The sequence below is a fragment of the Megalops cyprinoides genome, chromosome 22, assembly GCF_013368585.1.
Source record: "Megalops cyprinoides isolate fMegCyp1 chromosome 22, fMegCyp1.pri, whole genome shotgun sequence".
Classification (NCBI taxonomy): Eukaryota; Metazoa; Chordata; class Actinopteri; order Elopiformes; family Megalopidae; genus Megalops; species Megalops cyprinoides.
In genome coordinates, this window is record NC_050604.1 from 15724579 (window position 1) to 15748055 (window position 23477).

General features: G+C 54.0%; 1 long non-coding RNA gene across 1 annotated transcript in view; it reads left to right on the top strand.

Moving 5' to 3' along the window:
- The window catches only part of LOC118769714, a 52040-nt gene that overhangs the window by 17156 nt on the left and 11407 nt on the right, over window positions 1-23477 (top strand). The window contains exon 2 of the long non-coding RNA XR_005004514.1: window positions 7746-7803. This is a non-coding gene — a long non-coding RNA (uncharacterized LOC118769714). The remainder of the gene's footprint in view (window positions 1-7745; window positions 7804-23477) is intronic.

Sequence of the window (23477 nt, forward strand, 5' to 3'; positions counted from 1 at the left end):
GCAGGGGACCAGCTCGGGGTTGCAGGTTTGCACGGAACGTTCTGCAAGGCAGCGCGATTTCAGTTTCGTCTGCATTTTTGCTGAATTCAGTGCCTCCCCAAAGGCGCACGGCAGTAACACGGGAAGAACCTTTCCCGGCAGTGTGTGTGTGTCCTTTCATCGCTGTGCAGCCACAGATTGATGACTCAGGAGACTGATGGCTGTGTGATTATGAAATGTGTGTTATTGGTGTGTCATCCTCTACGCCTGTACGTCTCGGCCTGCGAGAGGGACAAGAGCACTTGCCACACTCGATTGTTCCACTAACCTCAGTCTTAAGTAAAACAGATGACTTAAGCTACATGTTTGACAGATGGGGTTTTTGTGACAGCTTCAAAGGGAATCCAAGGGTCATACCATAGCTGATCAGAAGGGGAGCGGCCACAGAAGCGCCCGTCAACTGCCCGTCACTGCGGCCCCTCCCCCGGACCCTGTGACCATGGTGAATGTGGGTTTGCGGTCGGGTGGTTTGGGTCGGCCTGTATGTTTCTTTCGGCCCCTAAGGCTTCCTGTGGACGGTAGGCCCGTGTTTTTCCTGTCCTGTCTGTGCAAGGTCTGCTACAGTGCTACACCCCCACCCCCACCCCTCCCCTTTTTGGGTCGAGTGTGCGGAAAAAATCCACCATCCTCAGACTTAATGGACACTTTAAATTCATCAGCCTGTGTCTGGGAGTCCAGCCATGTTAAATGATTTCCCACACCAGCCGAAATGCAATCAGCCCCCCTGCCCCCCTCCCTTGGGGCCGCAGAGCTTGTGAAATTGACGAGCGGTTATTGACGGAATAAAGATGGCTTGTGGTTACAGTGCATTCTTCTCTTAATGTGAGGCTGACGTGCATGTCTGCACCCCCCCCCCACTCTCTCTCCTGGGCACAAAGGGCTTGCCTCGGGCGCAGTGCGCTGGGTGATCAGACAGGCAGGTAAACGCTGATAGGATCTGTGCCCGCCCACGTACGCAGGTGCCTGTCCAAGCGCAAGCCTCCCGGTCACACGCTTTATGGGACCGTAATCACCACAGTGAGCGCTGAGCCGCCCTCACAGAGGAAGGGCTCTCCTGGGTTAACCCGCTGATGGCTGGGTACGAGCCGAATCGGAGCCAACAGCCCAGCTGCTCATCTGTATGGTGCTGTCCTGTGTATCTGTGTGCCTGTTTTTTGTGTTTGTGTGCGTGTGTTTCTTTGTGCGTGTTTCTGTGTGTGCGTGTGTGCGTGCGTGCGTGTGTGTGCCTGTGCGTATGCGTGCGTGTTTGCTTGTGTGCACGCGCGCAGCGGTGACTCGGGCCCGGCCGTGTCGAGTGCGTGCTCAGCCTGGCTATTCAGCGCGTCTGGGCCTAATGAAGACGAATGCCTGAGCGCGCCGGCCGGCCCATCTGGCGGCCGGTGAGCGTGGGAGAGGGGCCTCGCGGTGGCTGGAGCGGGGCCAGGCCCTCCATCACCCCCTCCGAATGAGAGGCGCTGTTGTGTCTGCGCCGCCAGCCCGCTGGGGCTCTCCCAGGACCCGCACACACACACACACACACACACACACACACACACACACACACACACAGCCTCCAGCCCAGCACCAACCCGTGTTTCCTTTGCACGCCTGCAGAACCTGTGCTGGGGGGAGAAACCATGTGAACCTCAGGACTGCAAGGTGTCATATCTGCAGCATGTATTGCAGAATAAGCTTCTTTCTGACACTGCTTCCATACTAGTGAGTCATTTAAACTTGCCCAGACTCAGATATACCTTGTCATGGAAGAACAAGGCAAAGCTTTTGTTGACTGAAGAATCCCTCCTACTTTATCCGAAATCAGCCTAAATGTTCCCAATACTGCCCCATGGAGCACAGGAATATTGCACACGGCCCTGGGATCGCCCTGAGCTTCGCTTTCCAGCGTTAGGGTTAGCCCCTCTTTCGGATGGAGAGGCGTTCCTCTCTTTGCACATGTTTGCAGGTGCTGCTCGGGTTTTCTGTCTGTCTGGTGGAGTTTGAGGGATCAGGCCAGACTGCTGGTGTCTACCTGCAGGTCAGCATCAGCCTGAACCCTGTTGAGAACAGACAGGAGGATTGGGGTGTTCTGCAGACTGCAGAGACATTAAGTTTTTGGCATTTGGCAGATGCTCTCATCCAGAGGGACTTGCATCAATTATAGGTTTTAACAATGTTATCCATTTAGACAGCTGGATATTTACTGAGGCAATTGTGGGTCAAGTATCTTGTCCAAGGGTACAACAGCAATGCCCTTATGGGGAACTGAACCAGTAACCTTTGGGTTATAAGCCCTGCTCCTTACCAGTATGCTACACTGGCAGACCATCCCTTGGCGTCTCCCTGCGTTAAAGCCAGTCCGTCTCTTCCTGTAACTGTAGCTGGCCTGGCCCGTCGGTTCTGCGGCCCGCCCCTCCTGTGGGGGGGGGGGCCTGGGCTGCTGGAGGAGGGGTGTCACTGCCGAGCTCCACTCACACGCGCGCTCTCTGTGCGGAAGAGAGCCGCCCGACGTGAGAGGAAATGAAAGCACATTCCTGCTGTGATTTATTGGGACTGTCTCTCCCCTGCTGTCTCTCCAGCCCCTCGCAGTAGCCGCGGCAGCCGCCACACTCCCAGAGAGAGAGAGAGGGAGAGGGAAAGGGAGAGAGGGGGAGAGAGAGGGGAGCAGGGCGCCTCATCTACTTACATCCAGGCAAACTTTTGGCCATCGCTATCTGAGGACAGACATTCCGGAATGTTCCGAGACAGGGCTTCACGGCCTCACCTTGTCTGTGTAAAACGTGCTAACTCTAAGGGGGAGGGGAGTCTGGTCTGAGGCCAGTCTCCTTCACTGTCCTGCCGTATACAGCGGATATGTTAGTCTAGCGGGCGCTTGTGTTAACACTCCCCTGGCAGTTCATTGGTTGGCTCGGGTGGATGTGGTATTCAATCATGCCCTTCTTCCCGTCTTTGATCATTAACCCTAAGTGTTGTATCTCGTGTGAGTATTATCTGAGGGTGAGGTGTTGGCAGCGTCCATCGGTGTCGTCGATAAGCTGCAGATGGTTGTTTTGACCGGCGGGGGTCAGAAGTTCGGCTGTAAGACGACCAGCCGGGGCCTAAATAATGAAGCGAGTCACGGCGGAAAGTGTGACCTTCCACACGTCTCCGCTGGCCTTCTGTGTGGCGTCCATTATTCATCACAGCGTGCGTTCACCTGACGCGTCGCCAGAGAGAGCCGTCTGTCACAGAGGGAGTGTCCTCTCCCCGTCCAGGGCCTGCCAGAGGGGTGTCGGCGATAACCACGTTGTACTCCCTGATGAGGGAGACCGAGAAATTCGTTTTTAAAAAGTCTGTTCCCGGAGAACTCAACACGGCTGCCCTCGGAGGCTCGAGTTTCCTCCAGACAGCGCGAGCGCTTGTGAGAGTCGCGTTCAGAGAGATGCTGGAATGGAAACATTTGAGGAATGTTCCCTCGTGGGTGGCTTTCGGGGTGCCCAGGCCGCTGGGATTTCGGGGTGCCCGGGCCGCTGGGATTTCGGGGTGCCCGGGCCGCTGGGATACGCACGCTGGCGGAATCGTGTTACTGCAGAGCGGCTGCTGTGGAGCAGTGTGAGAAGGCTCTTGCCTTGATCCTGCCCTGTTTTTCCCCCTCCCTTCTGCCACATCTGGAAACATGAATCAGTTGTATTTTAAGTGGCGCCAACCGTGCACTTGAGGAAAAGCAAATTGAATCTCTCTCCCAGCACCCAAATGTTTCACATATTCCTGCCAGAGTGGAGGCTGGGAGATGATTAGCGGAGAGTGGAGCGAGAGAGTGAGCAAGTGTGTTTGTGTGTGCGTGAGCGCCTCCATGTCTCTACATTCACGGCAGGCTGTATGTGGCAATGTGGCTTTTGTGCTCCCTGGGCAGGAGTGTTTGTGGAGTGTCTGTGTTCTGGTGTGTGTGTGTGTGTGTGTGTGTGGTATGCTGTCAGCATTGGAATTAGGTTACATTGACGTGTGTGTGTGTCTGTGTGTGCGTGTGTGATCTTGTGTTGCTTGCTGTGCGGAATGTGTTTTTGTCGTTTGCTCTTCGGAGAGTGTGTGTGTGTGTGTGTGTGTGTGTGTGTGTGTGTGTGTGTGTGTGGTTTGCTGTAACATTGAGATGTGACTTTGGCTTTAAGAAAAGGACTGAAGAATTCTGGGATATGAACTGAGTCCATGTTGACTTGTGTCTGCCTGAAGCAGTTAGTCTTTTCCAGGTTAAAGAAGGACCATTTTTCTTGACACGCGATGAACTCAAAAAGTGTCTTTCAAGTGCTGGAAAGACTGAACTGTGCCTTGAGTGTACCGTGTGAAAAAGGGCACTGTAATGTAGAACAGTTAGCTTCACATACTCATAAAGATCTAACACCCAGCAGTGATGCAAGTCACAAGTGCCTGCATTAGAAACACACTGGACTGCTCTAACTTATGCTGCTTAAGGTAAACAAATACACAACTTTGATTGAACCTCCAACTTAGACAAACTCCTAAATTTGGTGAGATTTATGAAGATTAGTAGGACTTGGCTTCAATATGAGAAAGTATTCCAAACCTCACAACATGTGCAGAGATCAGAGCTGTGTCAGTGTAACCATTGGTATGTAGCCTGGTGCCAGAAAAGCATTGGGTGTGGGGATTCATACTTTGAACAATAGGAATCATTGTATAGAAAATGTTTGGGTAAACAGAGGGAAAGGTAATAGAATACAAGATTTGCCATGCTAAGCAGCTTGATTTTATAGCTCATGTTAGCAAACCAGTAGACATTGGAACAGGTGGAGAGAAGCTAACCTTGCTGATGCAATGGTATGGTACATGATTGAATGGTCTGTTAAGAAGGGTCTGCACACACACTGTGAGCTGTATCTGTCCCAACAGTGCGGTCAAAGGTCGACAGTTCAAAACATAGGTGTAGTCTTCCTGTAACGATTTTTCTTGTGGACTTTGGTGCATGCTTTGTATCGTTGTGCTGGAAGTTATATTTTCAGACCAAAGCCTGAGCTTCTTAGCTGGGGGAACCAGGCTTTTTAGCCAAAACATGTCCTGTGATTTGTTAATATCACCCTTTGCTATGAGACCGACGAAGGTGACTGGACTCTCGAGAGCTAAGACAGATCCACCTCCATGTTTCACACAGGCATGGCGGCCTTCTCTACGCCAGCCTCCCCTTTCCTGCTTTTCATCTGTCAACAGAACTTGGCAGGTGTCTGTTGGTGTATTGACGCATTCCTAAACATCGGGGTGCTCAGGTGTAGCCGTTGACATTCATTGGTACCTGTTGCTTTTTGCCAATGTTACGAATGAAGGCGGTTGGGAGACCTTGATGACCACAGATCCGCCAGTCAAATCTGCAGCGCTCCCGCGGCTCCAGCCCGACTCCAGCCTGCAGGGCCTGGGTCATGTGACCAGCCCGGTAGCCAGGGAACGCAGGCCAGCTGGTGCAGCTCCGCAGCGTATGTATAGTATAAATATTACCGTCTGGCCAGGAGCTGATGTAAACGGAACACATGAGCCGGGGCTCTTTCTCAATGCCGGCCTGTCTGCGGCGGGGGCCCGGGCGATAAGGAGGCGCCCCTCTCCCCCTGTCTGGAGGGGGTTTTTACAAGTCTGCGAAGCCCTCTCCATCTGCCGGCCAGACGCATTACATAACCCTCCTTCTTTACCTTCCTCCTCTCGTGCAGAAACAGCCCTCCGAGCTTTAAATAAACTGGGGTTTTTATGGTCAGGGCGATGCTTCTGTCTGGAAGCAGCTGCACCATGTGGCCGGTGTTTGTGTCTCTGGCTGCTCTTGCTGTAACGTCAGCTCCGCTGCGCTGGTGGACGTCTTGTGCTTTATGTGTGACCAGGGGCGGCGGCGCTGCGGGTAATGGGGTAAGATTTATTTCAGCCTCTAATTAGTCATGCGTTTGAAATGATAATTAGAACGGGAACGGGTCGTTTTGGGGGACCGTCCCAAGGTGCTCTTTAATGCGCAGCAATTAGAGGGCCCTTCTGTGGCCAAAGGTGATGTTTCCATCTGAAGATCGATAACGAAAAGCAGAAGAAGCTCCTTCTCTTTGTGTGGCTGAAGTTTGAAGGTTAAGAGTGACGCTGAATGGAAAAACTAATGTGTTTTTCGATGTTTGCGAGAACATGGTGAGGATGAAGACAGATGTTCCCTGTCGTTTCACACATTTTGATTCGCCCTGCCTTCTGAATGTCTCCTTTTCAGAGAGTGACTGAATGGATGCTTGATTTGAGACTCCCCTGTCACAAGTCAGTGCTTTCAGACGGCTATCTCAGCACGGGTTCTCAGGGTGTGCTGAGGGGACTTTCCTGGGCCAATTAAGCCCTTAATAATTCGTTAGTGATCATTGATCCCCTCGGCATTGCTTCTCTGCCTCTACTTCACAGTGTGCTCAGTGAGTTTGGTACATCCAGAGAGGGCCAGGTCTGTAAGGAGTCAGTTACACAAAGCCAGAAGAAACCAAAAATGGCTTGTTTTGCTTGGTTAAAAAAAAGATCCTGAGTTTGGATTCCTGCTTTGTTAAAGGTGAGGACCGCGGCGCTTATACGTAACATTCAGCTTGAATAAAACATGCAGTGCGTTTTCTCTCTGAAATCCGAGAGAGCGATTAAATGCATTCTGGGATGTTTTCGGGCTTTAACTGTCCCAGGCAGGCGGAGTAGCCTTGTGGCTGGAGCGGAGAGCTTAAGGAGCCGCTGTAATAGAGTTGCTGCGTCTCTGCATTCTGCCCTGGCCCCCAGCCTCCGCGCTGAAGGGCTCCTGCCCCTGTGAGCCCGGGTGCTTTATCACACCATCGGTTAATGAATAAATCTGCCGGTGCTGGGAGCTGCGCTGAGATATGCCCCGGCATGCTGGGGAACCTGGCGCTCCGCTGCGCTATTGATGCGCTGGCGGGGCAGGCACCCGGGCTTGCAGTTCTGCGCCGGTGCGGATGTCGGCGGCAGGTTGTGGGTTCTAATGTTAGGCCCTGCGGCGTGCAGGTTCACAGCTTCCGGTTACACTGATGGCCCCACGGTTGAGGGGAAAGAGGAACTCGGCCCTATCAGCTGTGTGAGCGCTCTGACCTCAGATAAACCCTTTAAACGGTGACCAAACAGCCACGTGTTCACTGCGGAACAATAAGGCTGCTATTTTAGTGCCTTTTCCCCCCCCTGTGTTAACGAGCTCGCAGAGGCCGTAAACCGGTTGCTTTGCTGCCAGGGATCTTTAAATGCTGGCACGCGCTCGTCCGTGATGAGAGCGGGGTTACTATAGTTCGGGGGGGGGGGCGTCTCCGTCTGCGCTGTCTCCCTGCAGTGTGAATGGGCAGGGAAGGAATGTGGGAATGTTGCAGGGAGGGAGGCTGACGAGGACGTGCCTCTGGGCTCCTCGTATCGCACGGCTGCCAGGAGCCGGCGGATCCGCTGGCTCCGTCTCAGCCCCGCACAGCGGCTTCCCTTCTCTTTGTGTTCGCAGCGTTAGGCCTGTGTCCCTCCCCGGGTCACCCCGCAGCCGCCGGCTTGAAGGGATCTAATCTGATCCGACGCGGCGCGGTTTTCTCGGCTGTGTGTGAGCGAGAGGGGGCAGAGTGTGCCCCTGGAGCGAGGCGTGGCCCCCCCCCCCCCCTCCCCGCGGCCCTTCAGCCTCTCCTCGGCGCGTTTACACTCCAGTGACCTCTCCGCTGACCTCCCTCTCTCCCTCTCTCCCTCTCTCCTTCTCTCCCTCTCTCTCTCCTCAGACTCCAGGATCACAGGGGCTGAAGAGGGCGGTCTGTGGGCCAACAGAGACGCAGAATCGTGAGTAAGCGCCTCTCTCTGGGGGGAGGGGGGATGATTTCGAGGAAGGCAGACAGTTCTTTAAACGCTGTCTAATTAGTCTCTCTCATTCCTCACGGCTGCCTCCGCCGCCGAGCATTAAAGCGCGATTAAGCACTTCCCGTAACAGGGCCCCCTGATTCGCACGCCACTGCCCCCGTATTCATCACTGTCCTCCCGCCGTCCCGCCGCCCGCTGCCCTGGCACCCCGATTAACGGAGCGGCCAGCCGTCTGGACCCGGCCCGGCTTTATGGATCGCTTCACCTGACATCCCCCGCGAACACGCGGCGTTGTGCGCGCGCAGGTGGGAGGAAGGGCCGGCCTGCCAGGCCATCAGTTATTCAGACAGCCCGGTGAAAGGCCCGCCTCTGTAGCCGCCTGCCAAGGGCTACATTGCAGTGTGTTGATACTGGTACACGGGGCTGCTGGTGTTTTTGATGTAGTGCCATTGTGCTGTGTTGCATGAGTGATTTCGCTGGTGGGAGGCTCTGTGCTGGAAAGCGATGCGGTTCTCGTGAGGACAGCCGCGCTGACGCTGTTGATGTTCCTCTGTACTCGCTGTTGTGCTGCTGACAGAGTTTCCCCACAGAGGCGAGCAGCATTGGGTAGAGCAGTGGGATAAGACGGTCCCCGGTTTTGAGGAGCAGTGGCTTTTATTATATTATGAGATACTGTAGATGGTTCTCTGCGCTGACTGTGTCCATATAGGGGGGACACTGTGGGGGACACAGCCTAGGTTCTCTGGCTGTGGTTTGTTTGTGTGTGTGTGTGAGCCGAAGTGTGTGACGCTGATCATACCCCCGCTGGGGGTGTGTGTCGCCGCGCTGCGCCCCTTCCTCGGGCCGCGCTCGGGGAGGGATCAGCTGCTGCAGCGGCCTCACCACGTGCGCCGGCCCCAGGGCAGGCCCAACACAGCCTGTCTGTTCCATCACAGCCCCTCAGAATAACCCCTCAGCAGAGCGTGCGGCGCGTGTGGTCACAGGAGGACTCCCCACCCTTTGCCACCCTCTCTGAGCCCCTCCTCCGTTCCTCGAGCGCGTGTGACGTTCGAGGGAAATGCTGGTCCTGGGTGTTTGTGGACAGAGCCCGGTGTTTGTGTTGGTGGGGGGGATTTTCCGCCCTCCTCCCGAAACGCCTCAGCGCCTCTGTGGAGGCAGCTTTCGGTGCCGTGGACAGCTGTGCTGGGAAAGCGGTCCTCGTTAGCGGCCCGCGAGCGGGAAGTCTGAATGGCTCTCTGTCATCTCGCTGTGTTTGATGTGAGTGAATCGCTATGGGAGCTGTGGGAGCCGCGGCGACAGTCAGGTGAGGTGCCTGTCTTTCATCGTCCAGAGGACAGGGGGCGTGGCTTCCCCTGGTTATGAGGGAATGCTTCCTGTACAAGGGGGTACAGGTGTGGCCTGACCGGAGTTCAGAGGTCACTGCCACGCAGAACCGCAGGTACGAGGTGGTACAGGTGTGGCCTGACCGGAGTTCAGAGGTCACCGCCATGCAGAGCTGCTTGTATGTGGACCAAAGAGATGGATTCCTCCCTCCCGACTGGCTGTGTTTGGTGTTCATCCACTCATCCTTTATCCCAAGCAAAAGGAAGCTCCAGCAGGCAGTAATGCTGCGGCAGACGAGAGAGACGGGCAGCAAACGCTCCGGTGAACGTCAGGCAGGGTGTTTAGCCTTAGCTGTCTGTGCCTCTGGTAAGAGCACTGTGGATGTGCTAAACAGCCCTTAGAGTAGTGTGTGACGTAGTGCAGTGTATTAAGCTCTTCCTTACTTCTCACTCTAAGGCCCCCCTGGGCTTTTCTCTGAAGAGAGAGCAGGCTTATCACCACACTGGTCACCAGTCTGCCGCAGTGGTTAAGGGATTGGGCTGCAAGTCAGACGCTGCGTGTTCATGTCCCAGGAGGGGCGCTCTGATGATGCCCTTGAGCCAGGTGCTGAAACTGGAAAAACTCCAGTAAAAGTTTGTCTGTATAAAAGGACACCGTGTATGCTGTGGAAGTTACTCTGGACAGGGATGTCAGCTATGCTAAATGAGATGAATGTCAGAGGATCTGCAGTCGGTTTGAGGTCAGTTTGCACTCCTCTGGGTGAGAGGTGTTTGAAAGTGAGCCTCAGGGAGAGTGTGTGGCTGGAGCTCGCGCTGAGCCCCTCGCCCTCGGAAGCGGATTTAGTGCTCGGAACGTCCGGGCTCTTTCCGTGAGTTGCGTTTCCTCGCTGAGCGCCGTGGCTGTCAGTTTGATGGGTAGCGGGGTAAGGCTAATTGCTGTAGCGCTGCAGCGATGCCAGGCCGGGCGGGTCCTTCGTCCTGCGCGCTCTCTCCTCGGCTTGGCCCGCTGCCTCTGCCGGCCCGGCCTGTTATTAGTCACGGGCGCGAGTTATGGATGGGGTCGGATGGGAGATAACGCAGCTCTGGGAGCCATTATGAATCCATCAGCCTGGCTGCGGAGGAGTGTGTGCGGCCAGAGGACGGGAGTGCGTGTGCGGCCAGAGGACGGGAGCGCGTGTGTGGCCAGAGGATGGGAGCGCGTGTGCAGGCCAGAGGACAGGAGCGCGTGTGCAGGCCAGAGGACAGGAGTGCGTGTGCGGCCAGAGGACAGGAGCGCGTGTGCGGCCAGAGGACGGGAGCGCGTGTGCGGCCAGAGGACGGGAGGCTGCAGGAGGAGCGTGTGCAAACAGAGGACAGGGCCGTAGTATGGGCCTCAGTCCCCTCTCTGTTCTCCTGGGCCCCGCTCCGCACAGAGACCCTCTCCAGGGTCCGTGTTATTGAGCTCCTCCGCTCTGCCTCAGGGGAGGAGCACACAGGCTCCGGCACAGCGCAGGGAAGCCTCTGCAGGCTCTCCACAGCAGCTCCTCCTTCCGTCCACATCCCTGTTCCTGCTGCTGGAGGGGAAGCTCCGCAACAATGGAGCAGCGGCCGCGTGTACGCTTCCGGGTTGGCTCCGGCGGCCGCCCGCCACGGTGGACAGAGGGGGCGGGTCTCTGAGGAGCCGTTTGTGCCCCCGGAGCCTCCGGAAAACAGGAAGCGCCGGGCATTGGCCTCCGTGCCCCGCCCTGCGCCTCCACAAGCCCCGTCCCGCCAGAACACGCGTTTCCACGGCGCGCTGCCCGTACGCTGTTGTCGTGTCATCGCCCTGCGGTGACCTTCACCCCGCTGCCGGGAGACTGAACCCCGCGGTGTCTGGCGTCGGAGGGACAGTGGTGGGCTGTGGCACAGGGACACGCCGGGGCTGCTGTTCGGCCTGTCCCCTGCGTCTCTGCACTCAGGCCTGCCCCCTCTCTCTGCCGTGCGTGAGAGCCTTGTTTCCACACAAAAGGAAGGCTTATTGAATGCGGATTGGTCTCCCCCTCCCCCAGCCTGATTTATTCATGAGTTTATGTATTAATAATAGGACTTGAATAAATCAGCAAGCTGATTGCTCATTATAAAGTGCACGGGTGTGTTTTTTTTTTTCCCCTTGTAAAGAGTTGAATTCCTGTGTGGTTTTAAAGAGGGAATCAAATGTAATTTGCATGGCTTCTACAGAAAATGCGGCTTGTTTTTGTGTTGATTTGCGCCCCTTTGCGCAGACGACTTTATTCATTTTAATTTAAATATTTGAAGCGCAGTTGCTTGTGTGTTGACTACCCATTATTTTTTCCTGGTTTTTTTTTGAAAAAGGAAAATAACAGGCCATATCAAATCCTCACCGGCACATTTTCTGGCCAGCAGAGGGCGCTGGGGTTTGGGAGAAGCAGCACACTTGCACAGTGGGTTAAAACGGGCCTTTCTGCTTGTCAGCATAGCCAGCAGTGATATAATTAGTCAGCTCTAACCACAGACCCTGGATCAGTTTTAGAATTTTTCAAGTAATTGTGTAAGGGTTAAGATCATGGTTGGGTAAGCACACTCATCCCGATACGTCTGCCGCTACTCAGTTTAGCAAGCGTTTCAGCCCAGTGAAACCAGCGGGATCTGTGCATAGAGTTTCTCATCATAGGCGAAACAGTGAAAGGGCTTGCATTAAATGTGTAAATCCTATATTTGTGCATGCAGACATTGCAGTAACATCAGTGGTGCTGGCCGTGTAACTGAAGCCCGCCTTCAGAAGTACAGCAGGGTGGTAACAGCGAGCCGAAAGTTCTCTGCCGCGGAGCAGCTCTTGGGTTTCCTCTGAGCGAGTGGAGACAAGAAAGCCGTTTGTGTTCTGAAGTACTGCAAGCCTGCAGGACTCTGTGACAGCTGAAACCGTCTGCCCCCCCCCCGCAGCCAGAGGCTCCAAGAGCTTCATCTGCATGTGAAAGAGGAGTCTGCCTTGGCAACCGGCCCCCACTCAGGGACCGGTCGTCTCCCACAATGCCTTTGGCCTGCCACCCCAGAAGCGTTCTCCCGGAGCAGGGAAGGCGGTTTCCTCGGCGTGCTCGGGCGCTTCTGTTTGCAGTCCGGCCTCGTCTCCTCTCTCCAAGGGTCACGCACACACCGGAGTGTTCCCTTCCAGGGCAACGCCGGGTGCTGTCTTGTCCCCATCTTGGCAGCGTCTGTGAACTGCGGCTTGCTTCCCAAACCAAGGGCGGTAGTGTGAGCTATGCGTTTGTTGTACCAAGAAGGAGGAATTAACGCTGGTTGTGTTTTAGATTATGGATAATCCATTATCCATAATCCCAAGCAGTAAATTAACCATAAAAAGGTGGCCAGACACTGTACACTCTAGGCATGTTTAACTCTTGTGGTTTTGGTATGCTTGCACTGCACATACAACATACCGCCAGCAGCAAGGTAAATTTGTCATTTACAGTATTTGTGTGTGAAAATCCTTTGCAAAAATTAGACTCAGGTGCTCATGTTTTGTGTGAAGGGAATGTTGAATGCAGCTTCTACAATGCATGTGAACATGACCTAAGAGCTGTATACCCCCTATCTCCATACCTGGAAATGTGCTGTTCGCCAGGGTGCATCCCCCCCAGCTTTGAGTCAACAGCACAGGCCGCTCGCACGATAACCTCTCAGTCCGCTCCCGATCTGACGCGTTCCCCCAAAGGCCCGAAATCGCTCCTCTCTGGCCTGTTAGCGCGCTGGCTCCGTCCTGTTGACGGTCCGGCTTAAAAGCGCGCTATCGGTGAGAGCAGCTGCAGGGAAGGCGTGCAGACCCGCTCAGGTCTCGCTGGCATGAATTGATTCCGCGACAGAAACGATACGCAGGCAGCGGGCAGTTTAATGAGCGGGCTGGTTTTTATTGTTGTAGAAGGGGGAGTTAATTGAACAGGCGAACAGATCAGTACTTCGTAATTGAAAAGCTTTAATCAGCGTAATACCCCTGGTCTGTTCCCAGTGAGCACCAGGAGACAGACATGTGGGTGAAAAGGAAGAGGTACTATATTCTCAGTGCACCACTGTTCACTGCTGTTTACTGTAGCCTGTGTCTTAGTGTAATCCCCCTCCTTACCGCTGCAGAAAGGCCACATGGGATTTCAGCAGGCAGAGTTTGGCTGGTGTCTTTCTGGCCCCTTTCTCCTTTCTTATCTCTCTGGTCGTAGTGGCTGAAAGACTTGTTGGACGCTCTTCTCACAGCCGTGCCACAAACTGGAGCACATCTGGATCATAGATGTTTGCTTCTCCTTAATGACTCGTGGAGCTTCAGTGTAAGGCTGCCTCAGTCTGAGCTCAGCTGCTGTACGGATGGTTACTGTATGTCATTTTCCCATGTTACCAGAGAATAGCAACTATGTAAAAATGTTGGCACCATTGGTCCTGTGGTAAGAATTCCTGATTTGTAATACGTCACAGTGCAACTTACTGTATAAGGGAGAGCTGTTTTACTCAGCTTACAATAAGGACATCAGTTTTCTCTCTAGCAGAGCATTTGGCAGCAATGTTAAATAAAAAATAATGTCAGTGAAATATGTAGAGATTAGGAAGGGGCCATAGTGAAACTGTGGGAGTGTGTTCGTTGAGCAACTCTGTCTTTCTGAGATGGACTTAGTAGCTTGCCGCTCCTGTGAATCTCAGTGAGGATTGCAGTGTTTCCTGGCCTGAATATGCTTGCACACCTGCCTACCTCCAGAAGGCTTGATTCATGCCTCCAGTTTGCTTGGGTTTTACACTAACCCCAGTACATGTACATTACATTTATTAATTTGGCAGATGCTTTTATTCAAAGCGACTTACAAGTGAGGCAGAGTACAACACAAGCAAAAAGCCATATAACAATATTAGAAGTGCTGCATGACCAAGTTTCAGTAGTTGGCCAATCCAGGTACAAGCTATCTGGTAGAGATAGGAGTGCTTGAAACCACAGATTTGATATTTTTATATAAGTCAAACAAAGTTTAAGATCTAAGGAATTGCTTCAGATTGTAGTGTTTCAGGTGTTTAGGTAAGCACGGAAGAGCTGTGTCTTCAGATGTTTCTTGAAGATCATTAGGGACTCAGCAGAACAGATGAGGTGTGGAAGTTCGTTCCACCATCGGGGGACAAAGGCGGAGAAAGTTCTGGATAGTGACTATTCAGTATCTGGACTCTGAATGCAAATGGAGAATTCAAATGCTGTTATCTGTATGACAAAGTCTGTTAAACAAATGTTTTGTGGGATGGGAATGATTGGATGGGAGTAATTGCGTTTTTTGTCCGTGTCCGTAGTTTCTAGCTCCTGTCTGAGGAGTTTAAAACGCAGAGGAACGGAAAGTGTCAAAGCTAATCCCCCGGCATTGGTAGCGCAGATGCTGAGATTTGGGGCTGTGTAATCCGTCTCAGTGTCTCCGGCGCTGCTGTGAGCCATCAGCTCCGCCTCTCTAAATTCCCCCCAATCCCTCTCTTCATACCCTCTCAGTCCCCTCTTGCTGTCCACTCAGGCCCATAATCCACCACATGTCCATTGTAGTTTGTCAGTAAGTGTGAAATGAGCATTGGTGTGATGCGTTTTTGTGAAAAAGCCTCTGATGTGTGCGTGTGCGCGTGTGCGTGTGTGTGTGCGTCTGGGAAGCAGTGTAGCGTGGTGGTGCAGGTCTCATAACCGAACTGCTGCGGTAGCCCTGGGCAAGGTACATAATCCAGAATTGCCTCAGAAAATATCCAGCTGTATAAATGGATAACATGTAGAACTGTAACCTATGTAAGTCCTTGTAGGTGTAAACATGGGCGGACGCAGGTGCAGTACGCAGGTACAGTACGCCGATACAGTACAGATAGTCAGCAGAACCGCAGTGCTGCTGGCGCGGTGAATGGGAGCTAATGATCCCGGGCTGCTCTGGGCAGCAGATGACGGCCGTAGATGCCACCGGCTTTGGCAGCAGTGCCCGGCCCCCGTTCCCCGTGCCAGCCGGGACCGGCGGTCACCTGGGTATTTAAGGAGAGATTAGGAGCTGGCAGCGCGTGGGGGCCCGCAGGCTCTGCGGCTCTCCGCCCCCTTCCGCTCCGCCTCAAACGGCCGGCAGAGAGCGCCCCCGACTGCTGTGGGTGACCGGCGGGAACTGCTCAGGGATCAGTGGTGTTACGCGAGACCCCTGCTTGCTGCCAGCAGAGTGGCTCTGCCTCGAGCAGCCTGGATCAGTTTCCAGCGGCCGTCTCTGCTAGACAGTGCAGGCCTGCTCTGTTCAGCAGTCTGTGTGGGCCATTAGATCCTGATGTATTTTTGTCTTTTAGTAAGAACAGCCATTCCTAAGTGTTTTCAGCTGTCTTTCATTGGTGGACTTTGGTGTAATAATGAGCTGCTGTTATTCACAGTGCTATGCCTAGTTGGATTCTGTTTTAAATCAAATTCAGAGTGGATTAAACGGTGGCTGTCTGACTGATTTTGCACTAATGAGCCAGTGGAGCTCCACACAATAATTCAGAGCGAGCTGAGACCAGTAGTAATTGCGGAGGTCTGCTTTGATGCCGAGACATTGGAGGTGAGGGTGACTCTTGCGCCCCCTGCTGGCCAGAGATAAGAAGGTCCTCTCCTGTCCTGCTCCAGGGCTTCTTTGTGGAGAGGCTGGGGGTGATTAGTCACGCAGAGAAGTCCTCATCTTTCCCTGGGCTGTCTGTGATAAACGCTGTCCAGCGGCATTTGGAAGTCTGTGTGGAGCGCAGGGCAGGTCTTATTTGCATTCCTTGTCCCCTCTTGATGACAAATATCCCGTTTCTGAGAGAGGCCATTTCCACGCTGGTCTGCAGCCAGCAAAGTTTGGGTTTTTTAAGCTCAGTACTGCAACTCCTCTGCTCGGTGTAGTGCAGTGTGGTCAGCTGTGTTTTTGTGTTTATGTGAAGGTTATATGAAGATCAAACAATCTTAGTGTAGGTGTGCTTAAGTATGTGAGGATTAGTTATGGAGAATCATTGTCTCTCAGCCTTGCTCAGCGCAATACAAAATTGCATCCAAAATCATAATTAGCTTTGCTGTATGCGTTGATGATACGGAGGACAACAGGAGAATAAGAATGCCATGAGACAGGATCTGAGTGCACCACAACTGCTTTCATGTCGTTAATATTTTATGCTGTGGAAAAGTAGATTCTGTTTACTTTTCCTGACAAAGTTCTGCGTATGTCCTTGTGTATCTATTCCACTTATTGTTGTCTTGAAGTGGTGCTCCCAAAAGAGAGGAGATTGCTCTCGACAGTGAGAGGGGAAAGATGAAATACCCCTGAAGGGTGAGGAATGTTTCTGACCAGGCTGTGGAGCCATGAGGGCAGCACTCCTCCTGAAGCTCTCTCTTGTGCTCCCCCCTTTCTGTGCTCCTCTCTCTCTCTGCTCTCCTGTCTGTGCTGCTCCCCTCTCTGCGCTACACACTCTGTGCTCCTCTCTCTCTGTGCTGCTCCTCTCTCTGCGCTACACACTCTGTGCTCCTCTCTCTCTGTGCTGCTCCTCTCTCTGCGCTACACACTCTGTGCTCCTCTCTCTCTGTGCTGCTTCTCTCTCTGCGCTACACACTCTGTGCTCCTCTCTCTCTGTGCTGCTCCTCTCTCTGCGCTATATACTCTGTACTCCTCTCTCTGCGCTACACACTCTGTGCTCCTCTCTCTCTGTGCTGCTTCTCTCTCTGCGCTATACACTCTGTACTCCTCTCTCTGCGCTACACACTCTGTGCTCCTCTCTCTCTGTGCTGCTCCTCTCTCTGCGCTACACACTGTGCTGCTCCTCTCTCTGCGCTACACACTCTGTGCTCCCCTCTTTGTACTCCTCTCTCCGTGGTCCGCTGTGTGCGCGAGTCGGAGAGGGCTGCCTTTGTGTGGCCGTCGGGGCTGTTAATTGCGTAGCGTCAGAGGCCGGCGCGCCCCTGATCACAGGAGCCCGATAACTGCACCCGCGCCTAGCGCAAAACAATGGAGGCCGTGGAAAAAAGGCGGCCGGCACAAACAATGGAGATACGTTCTTAAGCCCGTGCTGCCGCTGCGGTTTGAGGAGAGGCAGACTCCGGAGAAAGAGCCGGCTCTCTGATGTTGTCTTTGTAGTGGAGGAATTGTGCTCTGTAAAGAGTAGAAAAAGGGGGGGGATGTTATTGGCGGAGGCAGTGTGCCGGCCTGATTATCACCGCTGCCTGCTGAGCGGGAATCAGTGGAAACAATTAGAGGCAATCAACGCGAGGTGGTGGAGGGATATCCGCGAGCCCGCACTTCACTTCACACGCTTTACTCAGACGCTCTCGGCCTTCACCTTCAGACGCCGGCCCTTTAAAGAAACGGCCTGCGATTCCCTTCTAGACGGCTGGAGGTATTTTGAGGTTTGGAGGGACTCCAGTAATCCGTAGGGATTGTTCCCGGCTAAAACGGCGCACTCTCTCCCGCTCCCTGTTTACGGGCACCTCACGTGTTAGAGCGCATTTTGTGTGTGTGTGTGTGTGTGTGTGTGTGAGTGTTTTGTAAACCACATAATCCTCGCTAGGATGTTTGTAATAAAATTGGATTTGCTTGGGCTGAAAGGCTGAAGTCTGTGAGTTGAAAGCTGTTCTCTTAACCCAGAATGAAGCGGCTGAGTAACACTGAGAATGTGGCCCGACTCACCACAGCCAGAACAGTCGACTGTAGCTGACTGTTATTTAAATACTCTCACTGTGTCTGTATTCTCACCCACACACAGAGCTTCCCCTTTCAGCTTTATTTTGTGTTCCCACAATGCACTAAAGGTGGAATTCACCATGAAAAGTGTTGAGGTTAGGAGCAGTTTGTTCTTGATGCATTTCCTCTGTAGATTCAGTTATTTCTGTAAGGGATTAAAAGTACAGCGTAATGACTCAGATCAGCTGAGGATCATAGGTTGAGTGTCGTGTTTGATCCGTTTGTGATCATCTGGGACCCAAGGTGTGTGTGGCGGTTTTCCCAGAGTCTGGCTCTGTGCTCTACCGTGTAAGCCAGAGCCCTTTCAGCTCCACGCTAATGTCTTAATGAACAACAGAGCGGGCGTGGCCCTTTGTGGGCCCAGGGGAATGGTGTGTGTGTGTGTGTGTGTGTGTGATGCCGTCTCAGCACAGGGGACAGGTTTGGCTCCCGTTGTCCGCAGGGGCTGGTTAAAGTTCTGCTCTCTCCCTTGCGGAGGTGCTTTGGACAGGAACAGAGCAGCGTGGAGGGAGCACTGGAGCGAAACCCCCGCTTTCTGAACCCCCCCCCCCCCCAACTCCACTCCGCAGGGCTGTTCTGTGCGCGGAGATGCGCATGTTAATTGGATGAACGCCTTCACATTAGCACCCCTCTGGCACACGCCAGGCCAATTAGCAGGGTGTTATATTCATGGCTGCGTGCTGGACAGCCCAGTGCCCACGCTCGGTGCGGCCGAGCGACTCTGAGGCACGCGCCAGCCGCACTGTAAATCACTGACGCCTGTGGGGAGGTGTGCGATGGACCCTCAATGCTCCTCTTTTTTAATTCTCCTCTTTCCAGTGCTGTGCTCATCTAGATCCAGGCAGACAGGAGCAGGGCGAGACGGAGAGCCGGAGCCCTGAGCCCCTAAGCTCCTCTTCCTCCCTCGTCTTCCTCAGTGCAGCTCCTGGGGGTGGCCTGTCCTTCTCCTCTATCTTATAGGGTGATGTAGATGAAGAGCTTACCTCTCCCCTCCACGCTCTCTCCAGATCCAGGATCCAGGGCCTTACATGAACGTTCTGCTGGCGCTCACACGGATGTTCCGCTTGGGTTCACGTGGGAGTTCTTATGGTCACATGAACGTTCTGCTGCTGCTCACATGAACGCTCTTCCACACTTACAAACGGCTACCTTTGTATTGGTTTGTGAGTCCTGTCTTTTGGCAAATGAAAGGGATCATTTTTAGAAGAGACAGGAAATGGTCTCTGAGCAGATGCGATTGTTGGTGGACATAGAACTGCCATTTACAGAGGTGATTCCTTTCTGCCTGTGTCACAGAGCAGAATGTGGGCTTTCATTGCAGTAAGCGCTGTGTTCTGTGTGTAAAGAGGAACAGTGTAGCCTGGCCGTAGTATAAATCATCATTTTTCTGGGTCGGGATCCACAGGTGGGCCGCAGGAGATTTAAATTGGGTCACCAAGCCAAACGGTAGATCTACTCTTTGGATCTGTCTCAACAAGTAAGCTTACGTCTCTCTTTGCACGTGAGGCAATTATTTAGAAACTTGTTCTGACGATACGGCTGATCGAGCGCTTACGGAGAAATCCGTTCTGAGAGACCTGCTGCGCTTACTCAGAAAATGAATTTGTTCTGATGTAACGAAACATTGAAAAATCTGATTTGTTTTGATAATAGTGACGATGTCACTGTATTAATTGAGAAGTTAAAATGGGATGTTTAAACGTGGTCCGATTGCACGTGCGGTGCCGTTTCATTTACTGCTGCTGTTTGGGTCTCAGCGCCTTGTCATTTCTGAAGTCAGTTGCCTGAAAAAAGTTTGAGAAGCACTGCTTAAAGTGGTTTAACCGTTTAAACTGAGTTTTCTCCTCTGACTGAAAGCGGTGTTTTCCATTAGTGTTTGGGAGGCGAAAGTGAGTGTGCTGTGGGGATTGGATTGCTTTTCGGTGCAGTCGCTCTCCTTGCCAGTAGCACTTAATGTACTTTGATGGAGGAAGTGTGTCTGACTGCTTAAGCCCATACGTAGCTGTCGCTCCGTTCCCCCTCTCTGTGTGTATTGTGATGGAGGCCCCATTGTAACGAATGAGGATTGGGACTCTGGTGGGTGTGCTCCCCCTGCAGGTCGGTGTGAGGTACTGCGCCTGGCTCGGGCTGGTCTGGGCTGTGTGTATGTGTCCGCTCGATAAGCGCTGGCGGCGCCCCCGAAACGGAGCGGCGCTCAAGGACGCGGGCGGGTGGGCGGGCGCGGGGCCACGGCGAGGGGCTGCATGCTGAGCACGGCAACCGTCTGCGGAACGCAGCGAGCATTTGAATACGCCGGGCGGGCGCTGAGCGCATGCTGAACGCGGTCACCTCCTCAGTACTGAGCACAGGGGCTGTTAGCACAGAGAGGTGAGGCCACTCTGTCAGGCTGAATACTTACCATGCCAGCCACCTGAATTCTGAACACGTGCGCTATCTTAGCCAGTTAGCGTGTTCTGTGTTGTATACAGAATGAAGTGATCGTCCGAACCCTGCGGGACGGCTAAAGGCTCAATCAGAGGAAGGGGGCGGTGTGTAAGAATCTGTGGCCTGTCGCACCTCACCTGGCCTTTGTGCTCTGAAAGAAAGCGAATCGAGCCCTCGCGGGGATTTGGAAACTTGGCTCTGTCCCTCATTCATATCCTGTGGCGCTCAGCTTCCTCAATGGGCCCATGTCTGGACAGCGTTTGGCAGCCAGCTCTCCCGGGATGATGGGGATCTTGAAATGTGATCTGGCTCCATTATTGGGGGGCTATTTATGGAGCTCTGGCACAGTGCCGCTACTCTGCTGGCTCCTGCTGTACCAACGCCCTGGCACTAGAGACACCTAGCGCTGAGGTGTGCTGTTCAAACGCTGCGTCTGTATCAATGCACTTTCACCACAGACACCCAGCACTGAATGTGTGCTGTTCAAAAATAACTGCTGTACGAACATACTGGCACCACTCAGATTTAGCACTGAGGTGTACTGCTCTATGTGCTTGTTAAAATGCTGATGCAAACTTTTGGTTTTCCTCTTACACGTTTGAGTAGAATATCTTCAAACTGGAAGGAAAGCCAACCCAACCTCAAAATAGTGATCAGAACACAGCATTCAGTAACCGTGTGTATTGTGAATATCATACAGAGCTGGAGAGAACCGTTTGGAAAGGCTGCTGTTGAGTTAGCCGGAAAGCACTGAACTGAAACCGAAGCATTCCACGGCTAAACATTTATCAGAATTTGCGAAATCGAGTATCTGTGGAGTCACGGTAATCGGCCCCGTCCCCCCGGAGCCTGCGGCCGTTAGCTGTCATTACCGCCGGCGGCGGAGTGGGGTTCGGCTCTATTGGCGGCGTAATGGGGTTAAACACCGCGATAAGGTGAGCGCCTCTGGGGGGGAGCACAGTGGGGAAGGATATGTGTGGGACACGCTGTGTGCTCCGACTGCGGGAAGCCCCCCTCTCTCTCTCCCTCTCTCTCCCTCTCTCTCTCTCTCTCTCTCTCTCTCTCTCTCTCCCTCTCTCTCTCCCTCTCTCTCTCCCTCTCTCTCTCCCTCTCTCTTGCTCTCATTCATCTCTGCACCGCCTTGCTGTGTATGAGTGTTTTATTGCAGGTGCTGGCCAGTGTAGTGCTTTCTTCCCCCTCCAACCCCACACTACAAAAGTGGTTGCATAACCTTTTTCTTAGTGGAGAGGAAAATCGTTCCTTTATTGCGGGGAAGATTGAGGCAATTTCGCCGTCGTTTTGGCTGTTATTTACTTGATGGCTTTTTTTTTCCTCTCTTTTTTTCCCGGCCGGGGATGCGGGGGACGGGCGATTCGGAGGATGATGGGAGCTGAAATATTGACAGCATTTGGGAGGTCCGGTTTGTCACTTTGCTGTTGAGGCGCCCGCGCCGCCCCCCCTCCGCGCCCGGTCTCGGGTCTTCGGGAGGGAGCTGGGTGAGCAGCCGGGGGGGGGTGTCCTGCGCTACTCTGTCAGTCGCGGCCGGATTGAGGAGACTGTGAAAGTGCAGAGGGCTCATCGTGAGCTGCGGGTGCCGCTCGGCGGAGCAGGGAGCGGGGGGGGGGGGGAAGCGGCAGCCGCTGCAGCAGCACCAGCAGCACTGAGAGAGGCAGCAGCGTCGCCCGCGGTAACAGCTGCCTACAGCAGAGACCGGAGCTCCGGAGCCCCGGGCAGGAGGCGGGGCTTAGAGAGGAGGGGCGTGTCCGTGCACCGGGAGGAGGAGAAAGAGAGAGGAGGAGAGAGAGGAGGGGAGAAGGCTTGAGCGTGGACGCCGAGAGGAGCCAGGGTGAACGGATGGAGTATCGGTCACAGCGGAGTGAAGAGAGGTGAACGGGGGCTTCCTCACACAGCCCCGTACTCCCGGGACAGGGGAGGCGTCCGAAATCGCAGCTCCCTCTCTGATGGGCCGGGGGGCCGGCGGGGGGCACGAGGGCACGCGGAGCGGCGGGAACGGCAGCGGCGGTCTTCGGCGGGCGGCGCGCGGGCGCTCTCTCTCCTTCGCGCGCCCATGTGCGGCTGCGGCTGCAGCATCCTCTCCTCCCTGATGAAGAGGCTGGGGCGCTCGGCCTGCTGCTCCCACCTGCTGGCCTGCAGCCACGCCTCCGAGCACCTGCAGCGCCTAGCAACCGGCTGCGCCCCGCCGCCCAAGGTAACCGCCCTCCCCCACCCCGGCGCGGGGCAGGTCGCCGTGCGGGCTCTAATGAGGGTATTATGGCTGTTGATGCTGTCAGTGAGAGGTGAGGTTTAGGAGAGGGGGCAGGGTGGCTGGGGGGGGGGTCGCTCATTCTAAGCTCCCATCATCAGGCTATGAGCTGGAGTAATGGATTCTGTCATGGAAGGTGTGATTTAATGGCTTCCTCCCTGCAAGCTCAGAGAGATCCGCTCATAGATTTCCAGGGGCCGCTGCTTCTCATTGAGAAACGGTGTATCAAACGGGAACTGATTATCGGTTGAGTGCGACCGTCCTCTGACCGTAACAAAACAAATTTCCTCCATAGAAAGTAATTACGCTTGCATTTTTGAGTCTCGAGTTCTGCCGTGTGATTAAAACGGGTGAAACATCACAGGAAAGCGTGGCTCTGTTTGAGGCTGGCCTCCTGCCTCCCTCTGTATGCGCCTTTGTCCGCTGTAGTGGGGCTGTCTGCTGCCAGTAGGTGGCGCTGTAAGGGAGAGAAACTTGCAGCATTTTGACTTCAATAACGAGCGCGGTAATAAGTACAGAAAAACAGATGCATCCAACTGCGGGCTCTTTGAGCGACGCGAATCTTTGGGTTTCACAGAGAGCAGCCAGCCTACTTCCTCTGCGGGTTTCAGTTTCGCCTCTGAAGCTCTGGGGGATCCAGCCTTTGGAAAGGGGGGTATTGATCAGTGAAAGCGGAGACGCCGAGCCCCCGGGAGGGACCAGAGACGCAGGCCTATTTATAGGGCGGCTCGTCTCCGGCGGGATCTGCCTCTCCCGAATCGCAGGGATACTAACCCTGTCGGGAATCGCGGCTATAAAGATTAACATTCTCAACATTACAAGCTTTTAGCCCGGCCCGACACACAATACGATAAATCATGCCCCCAGCACCTCCGAGCGGTCCGCCATGCGATACTCTGACACCATGTCGCTAATTGAGCGCTGCCGACCCGCACTGCCCTATAAAGGGGGATGGAATCAAAGGAC